Source organism: Microcaecilia unicolor, chromosome 9 (assembly GCF_901765095.1).
Source record: "Microcaecilia unicolor chromosome 9, aMicUni1.1, whole genome shotgun sequence".
Taxonomy (NCBI): Eukaryota; Metazoa; Chordata; class Amphibia; order Gymnophiona; family Siphonopidae; genus Microcaecilia; species Microcaecilia unicolor.
This window is the reverse complement of record NC_044039.1, coordinates 197,370,029-197,382,958: the sequence shown is the minus strand read 5'-3', so window position 1 is coordinate 197,382,958 and position 12,930 is coordinate 197,370,029. Positions and strand designations below refer to the sequence as shown.

The window sequence follows — 12,930 nt, the reverse complement described above, 5'->3', positions numbered from 1 at the left end:
AGCCCCCCCCCCAACTCCCCCAGCAAAGGGTCCCTGGTGGCCTAGTGGGCGACCAACCAACCCCCCCCCCCAGTGACAGGGGGGCTGGAGGTCCGCTGGACCTCCGGTCCCCCCCCCCCCCCAGGTTCAGGGAGGGCTGGAGATCCAGTGGGTCTCCAGCCCCTCCCCCAGTTCCCAAGCAAGGGGTCCCTGGTGGTCCAGTCCCCCCTACCCCCTACCTTGAGGGTTGGAGGAGGGAGGATATCCTGCCTCCCTCCCCTTCCTCCGATGCCGCAAAATGGCGGCGCCCAGCCCTGCCCAGTGTATCCTGGGATGCGCTGGGCGTGGCTATACACTGTGGGGGGATTGTCGGTGGGACCAGAGGTCCGCCGGACATCCAGCACCCTGTCGCTGGATGGGGGGAATGGGGACCTGCCAGCATGCTGGACAGGGCTCACCATTCCTCCCCAATGATCTGCAAATCCTAACGCCAGCTCGGAGCTGGCATAGGGTTTGTTGCAGCCAGCGACCCAATCTTTGGCGCACTGGCCGCTGATCATTGGGGATGAACATGTTTAGCCCGGTTTAGCCTGCATTTGCATGCTAGTTGCGTTCAGAGCCCTCGAGCGCGTTTCATGCGCTCGAGGGCTCTGATCATGGGGCGTTAGCAAACGCCGGCGCTAGTATGGCGCTAACCGCCTCTAGCGCCGACGTTTGCTTCTGATCATCCCCCTTGTAAGAGAGTCTTTTACAAAGTGCCAGTAGCCCCCCCAAATTTGCTCTGGACCCCTGGTTGGCTGGCAGGGGTCCCCAACCCCCACCAGCTGAAGACTTCATACAGCGCTGGTCTGCGGTGGTGCCGCTACATTGCCTGCCCTGCTCCCCTCACATCGGTCCAGACGTGAGAGGAAGAGAGGGCAGGGCAGGCGATGCGGCAGCGCCGGAGACCAGCACTGGACGACGTCTTCAGCTGGCGGGGGCAGCGGTGGAACAGTGACCAAAATGTGCCCCCCCCCCACCTCTGGTGAGTGCTAAATGCTAGAGACGTCCATAAAAATATATGGGCGTCTCCAATGTTTAGTGCGTGCTTATTTTTTAGTGCGCAATAAAAACGCTAGTGCGCCTTTGTAAAAGGATCCCTAATTAAAGAGGGCAAGTTTGGGTTTACTGAAGCTGTCGAGACTCCTTTGTATTGTCATTAGCTGATCTCACAGCAGCGAATCTGGTGACGTTAAATCATAAATCACTCTGGCTGCAAACTGGATTATAAATCCCCCAGATGCTGATCTAGTGTTACATACCTGTCAGAAGAAAACAGCTCAGAATTAAATTGTTCTGCACATTTTGGACTGTGCTCTGGTTATTCCAGTCTTAAGTGTCCTGTGCACTGCTAAGCTCAGTCAGAAAGCGAGTGACTGAAGAGGTGGAGGGAGGTACAGAGGAAGGCCAGCTTTCTGACTGGACCTAAGGAGGGGTGTGGGCTAAAAGGATCAGAAAGGGAGGAGGAAGAGGTTTGACTGAATTTTTCTTTAGAAAACAGCTTAAGGGTTTTTTTTTTCTCTATTTGCTTCCCCCCCACCTCAAAATATGCAGTAGTGTTCCATCTCAACATATGGCAGCTAAATATAGCTAAGGACACTCACCCACAAGACATACAAAATTACCTAAGAGAAAGAAAACATGAAATAAAATAATAAAATCCTGTACTCTTTAATTTTTTAAATACATCTAGTCACAGCATACGTTATGGCAACTGAAATTGTCAAAAATATATAGGGAAATATTAACAAAAAGGAAATCAATATAAAGGAGTCCTTTTAATAAGGTGTGCCAATGAATTTAGTGCATGCTAATTACCTACATTACATGACACTTATATCCCACACATACCTTTAAAATTCTATGTGGCTCGGAATTACATGTTTGGCGTGCACTAAATAAAAAGTGAAGGAGCAGCCTAGTGGTTAGTGAAGGACTTTGATCCTGCGGAACTGAGTTCAAGTCCCACTGCAGCTCCTTGTGACTCTGGTCAAGTCACTTAACCCTCCATTGCCCCAGGTACAAATAAGTACCTGTATATACTAGGTAAACTGCTTTGAATGTAGTTGCAAAAACCACAGAAAGGCGGTATATCAAGTCCCATTCCCTTTCCCCTTCCTATGGGCGTCTTATCATTTAGCACACACTAATCGTTAGTACATCTTTGTAAAAGGACCTAAAAATGTGTCCATTACAAATGAAGAAAAAGTTGGAGCCCAGATTAGGAAAGAAATTTTTAGAAAAAGTATTCAACACCAAATGCTATTTCCCAGCAGAACACCTCTAGCCAGTCTAACCATGAAGATGGGAACGCTCATGTTTGGACATTAACATCTTCTTTCGAAACAAATTCCAAGCGTTGTTTGGGGTCAAAAAACACTTATGGTTTACCTTCAAAAGTTATAACAAGGAAAATAAAGTAAAAAGTTAACACCCAAAACCTGAGCTCTTGGTCACAATGCCAGAAACTCCTGATGGTGTTTCTGCATCGCTTGATAAGTCAGGAAAAACCCTCACTTTAGATCCCATAAATAACTCATCCAATGCACGAAAAGAACAGACAAAGAACTACACTACGATCAAGGCAAACGCTGGTAATTCTTTGAGTAACAACTTCCAAAGAAGATTCTAGAACTCCATCAAGTACATCCCACGTGGAATATTTGTTTAACTAGCAGTTGAGCCCGTAAAAACGGGCTGGTATTGGGGTTTTCCTTCCCCCTCCCTCCCCACCTTCACCCGGCCCGGGCCCTCTCTTCGTTATTCAACTTACAGCAGCGCCAAAACAGCAGCAAGCAGCAGCTCCCGTTGGCCTTCCTTCACTGCCTGTGCCTTTGCCCTCGTGTGACGTCACGTCGGCGAGGGCGGGGCACAGGCAGGGAAGGAAGGCCGACGGGAGCTGAAGCTGAGCTGCTTGCTGCTGTTTCGGCGCTGCTGTAAGTTGAATAACGAAGAGAGGGCCCGGGCCGGGTGAAGGGGGGGGCGGTGGCGACTCCGGGGGGGGGGGGGGCGGTAGCGGCTACCTTGGGGGGGGGGGAGCGGTAGCGACGTCAGCGGTTCCCTCCCTCCCTCGCAGTTTCCCTCTCTGTCCCGCCCCCCTCCCCCCGTCATCACGTATTGACGTGGGGGCGGGGCAGAGAAGGTCTCTACTGCGCATTTGCGGTGAGTACGGTCACTCGCCGTTTATATGTTTGATTGTTGATTCCTATTCCAGAAGAGACCAACACAGACAAGTACTGAGCTCTCACTACTGGATGAAGTAATTTGTCAAGATATTTTTAAGACCTCATGCGAACATTTATGTATCATAATAGGAGAAATCAAAGGTGACCTTGGAAAATTCAAAAACTTAAGCGCCAAGAATTCAATTCTCCTGTATCTTTCACTAATGCTCTTATTTAATTCTTGTACCTCAGTCATTTATTACAGTCTCAACAACTTTTTCCACTGACTGGACTTTTGGTGAAATTTCTGCTAGAAGGGTAGATCTAGGCGCCAGCAGAATAAAAACAGTATGGAAAAAGCAGGAAGAGAAGAGAGGTACGTAGAGCAGAACTGTCAGAGTACCATGAAAGTACTATGAGAGAGGAATAAGAAAATTAAAACAGAGCAGAGGTCCCAGATATTACCATCCACTCCAACACACTGTTCTCAACTGGACAGTGATCAGTGGATAAGTCAGGGAGGATGACGATAGGATAAAGGCCTTTGGCTATGGCCATGAGGAGATCATGGGAGACTCTGGTCAAAGCAGTTTCTGTGGAAAGTAGAAGCCCAGAACATCAAAAGGCCAAGGTTAGAGAAAATTTGTTTAATCGAAGTTGTGTTAGTTGGACGCGAGTACAAGAAAGGAAAATAGCAGATTCACAGTCTACAGCATGTACTGAGTGAGAAATTATTTCTCCAGTACAACACATGCAGAACTATCTGTTTTCGTGTGAAAAGAAAAGCCACCATGGTTTCTGTGTAAATGGAGAACTCCAATGTGCTCACGTACAAAATGACAACTCTCCCCCTCTCTCACACAGTTAGACAAGAACTTGTGTGTTTGAGGCATTGTTATTATGTGGTTTTCAAACACATGCTTTCACGGGTGAGATGGCAAAGTGCGAGAGGAATGACGCAGCCTTCTGTGATGTTCAGAAGCACATCACCAGCAGCAATGTGGTTTCAGACACCAGATTATTTTTAGATGAAGATAATTATGATAATCAAGCCAGGCTACAGAAATATGCTGCTGATGGAGATCAGCACAGTGCTTCTGTATTTCCATTAGGAATATGTTTTTCGGAAGGGCTTTCTCTGTATTCTTTGCACGCTAGTTAAGATGACAGCACACGGGAAACTCTTTTGCAAACTAGGATTCCAGGCCAGCCCAATGAGCTACCATGCAAGCATCCCAATTTAACGTCTAACCTGTTCCTACTTGGTTTCACTGGCCAATACTCATAACCCTAGAGAAAGAGCCCTGGTGACTGCTAACAGTGATGTCTTGTAGCCAGCTCCAGGGCAAGTACAGTAAAACCTCGGTTTTCGTCGACAATCCGTTGGAAATAATCGGCAAAATCCGAAGCCAACGAAAACCGAGGCAACAAGAAACAACAGTGTGGGCAAAATGACGACATTCTTATCTTCAAGCCACAGTCATTTATGCAGAGGCACTGAACCAAAAATCAACAGTGTGGGCAAAACGAGAAACAACGCCATAGGAGAACGCCCCAGAAGAACGCCGCGGGAGAATGCAAAATTAGCAGCGTGGGCAAGCCGACGAAATCCGAGACAACAGACGAAAACCGAGACCAATTTTTCGCAAATTCGATGAAAACCGAAAACGGCGAAATCCAAAGTCGACGAAATCGAGGTTTCACTGTATACTGGTTTCCAAAGGAGTCACAATGCTGTCCAACAAGGACTGCCACAATGAGGCAAGGCCAGAAAAGGACCCAGAAAAAGTATCAATGAGCAGAGAACCCCAAGGGAAGGTCTATGGCGTCATAGTAATCAGCCACACTACCTTCCCATCACAAACCAATCAGGCAGCAAAGCTTGAAAGGAGTTTCAATCCCAGGTCACCTTTCTGCACTTTAAGGAACTGCTCCTACTGCCCTCAAAGGTCTTCTAAGTGTCATATCTTTCATGCTTTTTTGCGGACCCAGACAATTTGACTCGAACATCAAACCAAGAAAACTTTTGAGAAAACGGACCACCTAAGAAATTTGATGGATTTTTTTTTTTTTTTGTAAATCAGACGGAGCCACCCTGGGAGAATTCTTCAGTGGGATGCTTAGAGAATTCCCTAGCAGGAGTAACCACCAGGGGTGGAGGAACACGCAAAAATGGCTCTTCAAAAACAAACCATGGAACAACAGTCTATGAAATCCAATGTCTATTGGTTACTGGATACACTCAAACACTTCCTCATTGTTTGGATTTGGAGCATTCTCTAACCACATTTCCTGATCTTCCCCTTTCGTGAGACTGAGAATTTTTATTTTGTTTTATTGGCAAAAACCTTTCAATCTATTCCCAAACTCTGCTCATTTCAAACTTCTCATACTGCTATTATCTGGACACAAGATCCAGATGCATATTCTCAGTCTCCTACCACAAATCTCCCTTCTAGCATTTTTCACAGCCAGTGAAATAAAAATGCACAAGAACTGCAGAGCAGGTAGAGCCAGGGCCCCAACGGCAGAGACCAAAATGTCAATCTGTCAATTTCTAGCAAAAAGCATGAAAAGGTCTTTCCCAGGCCATGTACATGAAAGAGAGGAAAGAACAGCTGACAGCATGGGGTTCTCTGGAGACGCCTGAAACTACGCTGCAAGCATTTAACAAAATCAGGAGTTTTCTAATTCTTAAATTTCAGCTCCATTCATTCAGGCACCCACAGGGCCAGATCAACTATTAAGCAGACCAGGCAGTCGCCTAGGGCTGCAGCTTCTGGGGGGGGGGGGGCAGAAAAGAGCAGCTGCAATCAAAGCACAAACGATAGATTCTGACTGCTGACAAACTGACACTCAAAGAGGCATATTTTCAAAGCATTTAGACTTACAAAGTTCCATAGGTTACTATGGAACTTTGTAAGTCTAAATGCTTTGAAAATGAGCCCCAAGGTGGGCAATTTTAATTAACACATTTACACAGGTAAATGGCTTTTGAAAATTGCCCTCATATTCTATGCAGTCTTTTCCACATATACCCCCGGATTCTATATATGGTGCCTTGGGTTACGCGCTCAAATCTGGGCGTATTCTGATTTTTGCTGCAACTTAGTACATAAGTACATAAGTAGTGCCATACTGGGAAAGACCAAAGGTCCATCTAGCCCAGCATCCTGTCACCGACAGTGGCCAATCCAGGTCAAGGGCACCTGGCACGCTCCCCAAACGTAAAAACATTCCAGACAAGTTATACCTAAAAATGCGGAATTTTTCCAAGTCCATTTAATAGCGGTCTATGGACTTGTCCTTTAGGAATCTATCTAACCCCTTTTTAAACTCCGTCAAGCTAACCGCCCGTACCACGTTCTCCGGCAACGAATTCCAGAGTCTAATTACACGTTGGGTGAAGAAAAATTTTCTCCGATTCGTTTTAAATTTACCACACTGTAGCTTCAACTCATGCCCTCTAGTCCTAGTATTTTTGGATAGCGTGAACAGTCGCTTCACATCCACCCGATCCATTCCACTCATTATTTTATACACTTCTATCATATCTCCCCTCAGCCGTCTCTTCTCCAAGCTGAAAAGCCCTAGCCTTCTCAGCCTCTCTTCATAGGAAAGTCGTCCCATCCCCACTATCATTTTCGTCGCCCTTCGCTGTACCTTTTCCAATTCTACTATATCTTTTTTGAGATACGGAGACCAGTACTGAACACAATACTCCAGGTGCGGTCGCACCATGGAGCGATACAACGGCATTATAACATCCGCACACCTGGACTCCATACCCTTCCTAATAACACCCAACATTCTATTCGCTTTCCTAGCCGCAGCAGCACACTGAGCAGAAGGTTTCAGCGTATCATCGACGACGACACCCAGATCCCTTTCTTGATCCGTAACTCCTAACGCGGAACCTTGCAAGACGTAGCTATAATTCGGGTTCCTCTTACCCACATGCATCACTTTGCACTTGTCAACATTGAACTTCATCTGCCACTTCCACGCCCATTCTCCCAGTCTCGCAAGGTCCTCCTGTAATCGTTCACATTCCTCCTGCGACTTGACGACCCTGAATAATTTTGTGTCATCGGCGAATTTAATTACCTCACTAGTTATTCCCATCTCTAGGTCATTTATAAATACATTAAAAAGCAACGGACCCAGCACAGACCCCTGCGGGACCCCACTAACTACCCTCCTCCACTGAGAATACTGGCCACGCAATCCTACTCTCTGCTTCCTATCTTTCAACCAGTTCTTAATCCATAATAATACCCTACCTCCGATTCCATGGCTCTGCAATTTCTTCAGGAGTCTTTCGTGCGGCACTTTGTCAAACGCCTTCTGAAAATCCAGATATACAATATCAACCGGCTCCCCATTGTCCACATGTTTGCTGATAACTAGATGTTAACAAGCAATTAGATGTTAACAAGCAATTATCAGCACTAACTAGCAATAATTAAAATTTATAAGCACTGCTCGCTAAGCATATTCTATAACGTAGTCCACGTAAATTCTATCGCGCAGATCCCAAAAGGGGGCCGTGGCTATAGAAGGAACATAGGCAGGTCGTAGGCATTCCAAAAATTTACACGCAGTGTTACAGAATAACCCGCTCTGTGCATAAAGTTAGGCTGGGCAATTATACCAAGTTTTCATTGGCGTAGCCAGACTTCAGCGGGAGGGGGGTCCAGAGCCCGAGGTGAGGGGGCACATTTTAGCCCCACCCCCCACCAACGACCCTCTCGACTCCCCCTCCCGCAGCCAACCCTTCCCCACCGCCACCGTCGACTACCTTTGCTGGCGGGGGACCCCAACCCCCGTCAGCCGAGGTCCTCTTCTTCCGGCGCAAGGCTTCGTTCTGTTTCTGTGAGTCTGACGTCCTGCACGTTGTACGTGCAGGACATCAGACTCGCAGAAACAGAACGAAGCCCTGTGCCAGAAGAAGAGGGGGAGGGTTGGCGGCGGGGGGGGGGGGGGAGGTCAAGAAGGTTGTCGGCAGGGGGGAATGTCCAGGGCCAAATCTACGGGGGACCAGGCCCCCGTGATCGCACATACCTACACCTCTGGGCGTAAATGGCTGTGCCTAAATTCTAGTTGCGTGAACTGATTTAGGCGTATCTGTAAACTGCACCTACTTTAGGCGCAGTTTACAGAATATGCTGAGGCATGGATTTCCTTTGGCGCCAATTTTTTTTTAAGTGACATATATAGAATTAGGTCGATAAAGCCCATTTCAGGTATAGAAAAGGGGCTTGTATTAAAATGAGACCACAAATATGCATTAAAAAAATTAGTGCAGAGAAAAAGGAAATTTACTTTTATACAATCTGCACACAGGCATTCTGGGGGGTGGAGTACAGGCAGAGTTGTGAACACACGTATATTTTCAAATATGCATGTGTACAGAACATTTACACACTCTTGAAAAGGTATAAAATGTGTATTTTTCTGTGAAACCTAATTCCCAATAAAGTGAACCCAGGCAGAAGGAGTAAAAATGTATAATTAGTATAGAAAAAATCCTCCTCAATTTGAGCCACAAATCAATCCTTAAACTTTTAACAAAATATTAATATAATAAGCAGATCCACCATGATTTTGGTATGAGATACTAAGAGGGGCATAATCGAACGGGGCACCCAAGCTTTCCTGAGGGTGTCCTCGCAGGACATCCTCGCGAAGGGGCGGGGAAACACATATTATTGAAACAAGATGGGCGGCCATCTTTCGTTTCGATAATACAGTCGGGGACGCCCAAATCTCAACATTTAGGTCGACCTTAGAGATGGTCGTCCCTGATTTTCGTCGATAATGGAAACCGAGGGCGCCCATCTCAGAAACGACCGAATCCAAGCCATTTGGTCGTAGAAGGAGCCAGCATTCATAGTGCACTGGTCCCCCTCACATGCCAGGACACCAACCGGGTACCCTAGGGGGCACTGCAGTGGACTTCAGAAAAAGCTCCCAGGTGCATAGCTCCCTTACCTTGTGTGCTGAGCCCCCCAAAACCCACTACCCACAACTGTACACCACTACCATAGCCCTTAGGGATGAAGGGGGGCACCTACATGTGGGTACAGTGGGTTTGTGGTGGGTTTTGGAGGACTCGCATTTATCACCACAAGTTTAACAGGTAGGGGGGGATGGGCCTGGGTCCGCCTGCCTGAAGTGCACTGCAGTACCCACTAAAACTGCTCCAGGGACCTGCATACTGCTGTCATGGAGCTGGGTATGATATTTGAGGCTGGCATAGAGGCTGGAAAAAATATTTAAAACATTTTTTTTTAGGGTGGGAGGGGGGTTAGTGACCACTGGGTCCCTCCGGTGGTCATCTGGTCATTTGAGGCACATATCTGTGCCTTGGTTGTAGAAAAAAAAAAAAAGGACCAAGTAAAGTCAGCCAAGTGTTCGTCAGGGACGCCCTTTTTTTCCATTATCGGCAGGACGCCCATGTGTTAAGCATGCCTCAGTCCCGCCCTCGCTATTCTTCCGACACGCCCCCGGGAACTTTGGTCATCCCCGCGATGGAAAGCAGTTGGGGGACACCCAAAAATTGGCTTTCGATTATGCCGATTTGGGCAATCCTGGGAGAAAGACACCCATCTCCTGATTTGTGTCGAAAGATAGGCGCCCTTCTCTTTCGAAAATAAGCCTGTAAGCAGTGTGTATTCTGCACATTCGGGCCATTGCAAGCTAAGTCCCTAAGGAAATATTAGGAAAGGAATGGAGAACAAAACTGAGATTATTTTATTGCCTTTGCATTGCTCCATCATGCGACCACACCTCAAATACTGTGTGACATTTTGGGCACCGCATCCCAAAAAAGATAAAGGGGACGGGACAACTTCACTATGAGGAAAGGTAAGAGAGGCTAGGTCTCTTCTGCTTGGAGAAGAGATGGCTGAGGGGAGATACGATAGATTTCTGTAACATTGAGTGGAGTGGAAATGGTAGACAAAATCGTTTTTCACTTTCAAGAAATACAATGACTAGAGCGCACACAATGAAGCTACTAAGTAGTAAATTTAGAACAAACTGGAGAAAATAATTTTTTCACTCAAAGGTGTAATTAAACTTTGGAATTCACTGCCAGAGAACGTGGTAAAAGCAGTTAGCTTAGCAGGATCTCAAAAAAAAAAAAGGTTTGGGTAATTTCCTAAAAGAAAAGTCCATAAGCCAGCAGTTCCCAAACTGTGTGCTACGGCACTATGGTACGCCGCAGTGAACTTTCAGGGATGCTGCAGCAAATCCTGACCTCTCTCCTGCCGCCCACAATCCAGCATCGCTCCCTTCTTTCCCCTCCCGCAGGTTCAGAATCTGCCGCTTCCTCCTTCTTCTCCCGCCGTCACTGCAGCTTGCATTTTCAAACCATCTGTGATTCACATAGGCACTGCCGGGACTTCCCTCTGCCACGTCCGGGCCTCACAACAGGAAGTTGCATCAGAGAGGGCGGCAGAGGGAAGGCTCCGGAGTGCCTGTGCGAATCGTGGACAGCCCAAAAATGTAAACTGCAAGCACTGCAGCGGCAGCAGGGGAAGAAGAAAAGCAGCAGCAATCCTGGACCTGCAGGAAGGAAGGTAGCGAGCGATGCTAGATTTGGGGAAGGCAGAGGTTTGCTGGACTCATAGGAGGGGGAGGCTGCAGGAAAGGGGAGAAGTGCTGGACTATCTGGGAGGAGAGGTGTGCTGCAGTGAGAGGAAGGGGCTGCAGGGAAAGGGAGACCTATGTGGCCAGGGGAGGAGCGTAGACCTTTGTGGCCGGAGGAAGGTGCAGCGAAAAATTGTTTGGAAACTAAGGGTGCCGTGAACCAAAAATGTTTGGGAATCACTGCCAAAAGTCACTGGTAAGATGGACTTGGGAAAATCCACTACTTTTCTCTAGGATAAGCAGCACAAAATCTGTTTTACTCTTTTGGTATACTGCCAGGTATCTGTGACCTGGATTGGCCACTGCTAGAAACAGGATACTAGGCTTGATGGATATTTGATCTGTCCCAGTATGGCAAGGGTTGTTTTTTCTTATGAGTAGCCCAGTGATAAAAGAAATTACTGTTCCTTCTGATCATGGGCAAGTCACTTAACCCTACACTGCCTCAGACATAAAATTAGACTATAAGGTCTCCAGGGACAAGGAAGTGCTCCAGTATCTGAATGTAACTCACCTTAAGCTAGAACTGACAGAAAGCGAAATCCAAATCAACACATGAAAGTTTTACATGTTTATATAAATGCATATAACGGAGGCAGCGTCTGATATGTAGAAGAATGATGGCCAATTCCGTGTCATTTTATAGGCTTCTTCACAGAAGGGTGTTGGGATGAATACAGCAACTGAGTTTAATTATCAAAAGTCTAAGGTGGGGGGGAGAGATAGAAGCCTGAAAGCTAACCAAGAAAGGGTGCAAGGAACAGGCAGCCAACACTGTGGCACCAGCTCTGGCACACAAATGCACTTCTACAACAACAAAATTGAGAAATAAAGTGCACAGGCTGCCAATCATTTCCAGCCACAGACTTCATGCAAGGAAGGAAGATTTCTGAGAAAGATTAGATTAAGAGAGCAAGGCTCTTTAATGAGGACAGGCGAGGGAAGCTGAAGCCGGTTCCTCTACCTTGAAAAGTGGCACAGGATTAACTAATGATGACAAATAGATATTTATACAGAGAAGAATAAAATAAACAAAAATCCTGCTGCCAGCACAGGACCTCACCCTGGAAATATGCTGGTGTTCACAGAGCTCATTAACCCTTCATAAGCCTAGTTCCATTTGTAGGGCACCAGCATCTGCGTGAAAGCTAAATGCCCAACTTTGACAAAGATCAGAACCTAGGGGGGGGGGGGGGGGGGGGGGGAAGGGGCGTTAAACAGCAATGGCTGCACAACTACACTCAGATTTGTGATCACAACATGAAGATTCCCCGGAAGGAAAGAATCTGCACTTATCGTCTGTAAACCTGCGGCAGCATCAACCGAGTTGGGTTTCTACTTTTATCCCGAGTAAAGCCGTGCGCTAGCCGCGTTAGTCCATTTTCAAAGGTAATAAACAGAAGTAAAACAAAACATAGAAAAGAAAATAAGATGATACCTTTTTTAATTGGACTAACAATACATTTTTTATTACATTTTTTAAAATTAGCTTTTGAAGATAGCACTTTCTTCAGATCAGATTTCTGATGTAAAGGTGGTGTCAAAAATGTAAAGTTATTTGTTTGATTGGACTATCTATCATCTTATTTTCTTTTCTATGTTTTATTTCTATTACTTTTATCCCTAAAGACTTGGCTGCGGTACAAAGAGTAAAGGAATTTTGACATAGCTCACACCTTTTTCAGGAACAGCGCAAGATGAGTTAAATTCGGGAACAAGGTTCTTTTCTTGTCCCCAGATGTCTCACATATGGCTTTTATCCAGCACCACATTTCTATGGGGCCCTTTTACAAAGGCGCGCTGAAAAATGGCCTGCAGTAGTGTAGACGCGTTTTCTGGGCGCACGCAGAATCATTTTTCAGCGCACCTGTAAAAAAATGCCTTTTTAAAATTTTTTGCAGAAAACGGACGTGTGGCAAAATGAAAATTGCCAGGCGTCCATTTTGGGTCTGAGACCTTACCACCAGCCATTGACCTAGCGGTAAGGTCTCACGTGGTAACCGGGCAGTAATGGTCTACACACGCAGAATAACGATTACCACCTGCGTGCCAAAAAATAAAAACATTTTCCGGCGTGCCTAGCAGACGTGTA

General features: G+C 46.5%; 1 protein-coding gene across 5 annotated transcripts in view; it reads right to left on the bottom strand.

The window, feature by feature from the left end:
• The window catches only part of LOC115477268 (coiled-coil domain-containing protein 85C-like), a 258,614-nt gene that overhangs the window by 136,269 nt on the left and 109,415 nt on the right, over positions 1-12,930 (bottom strand). The window lies entirely within an intron of this gene.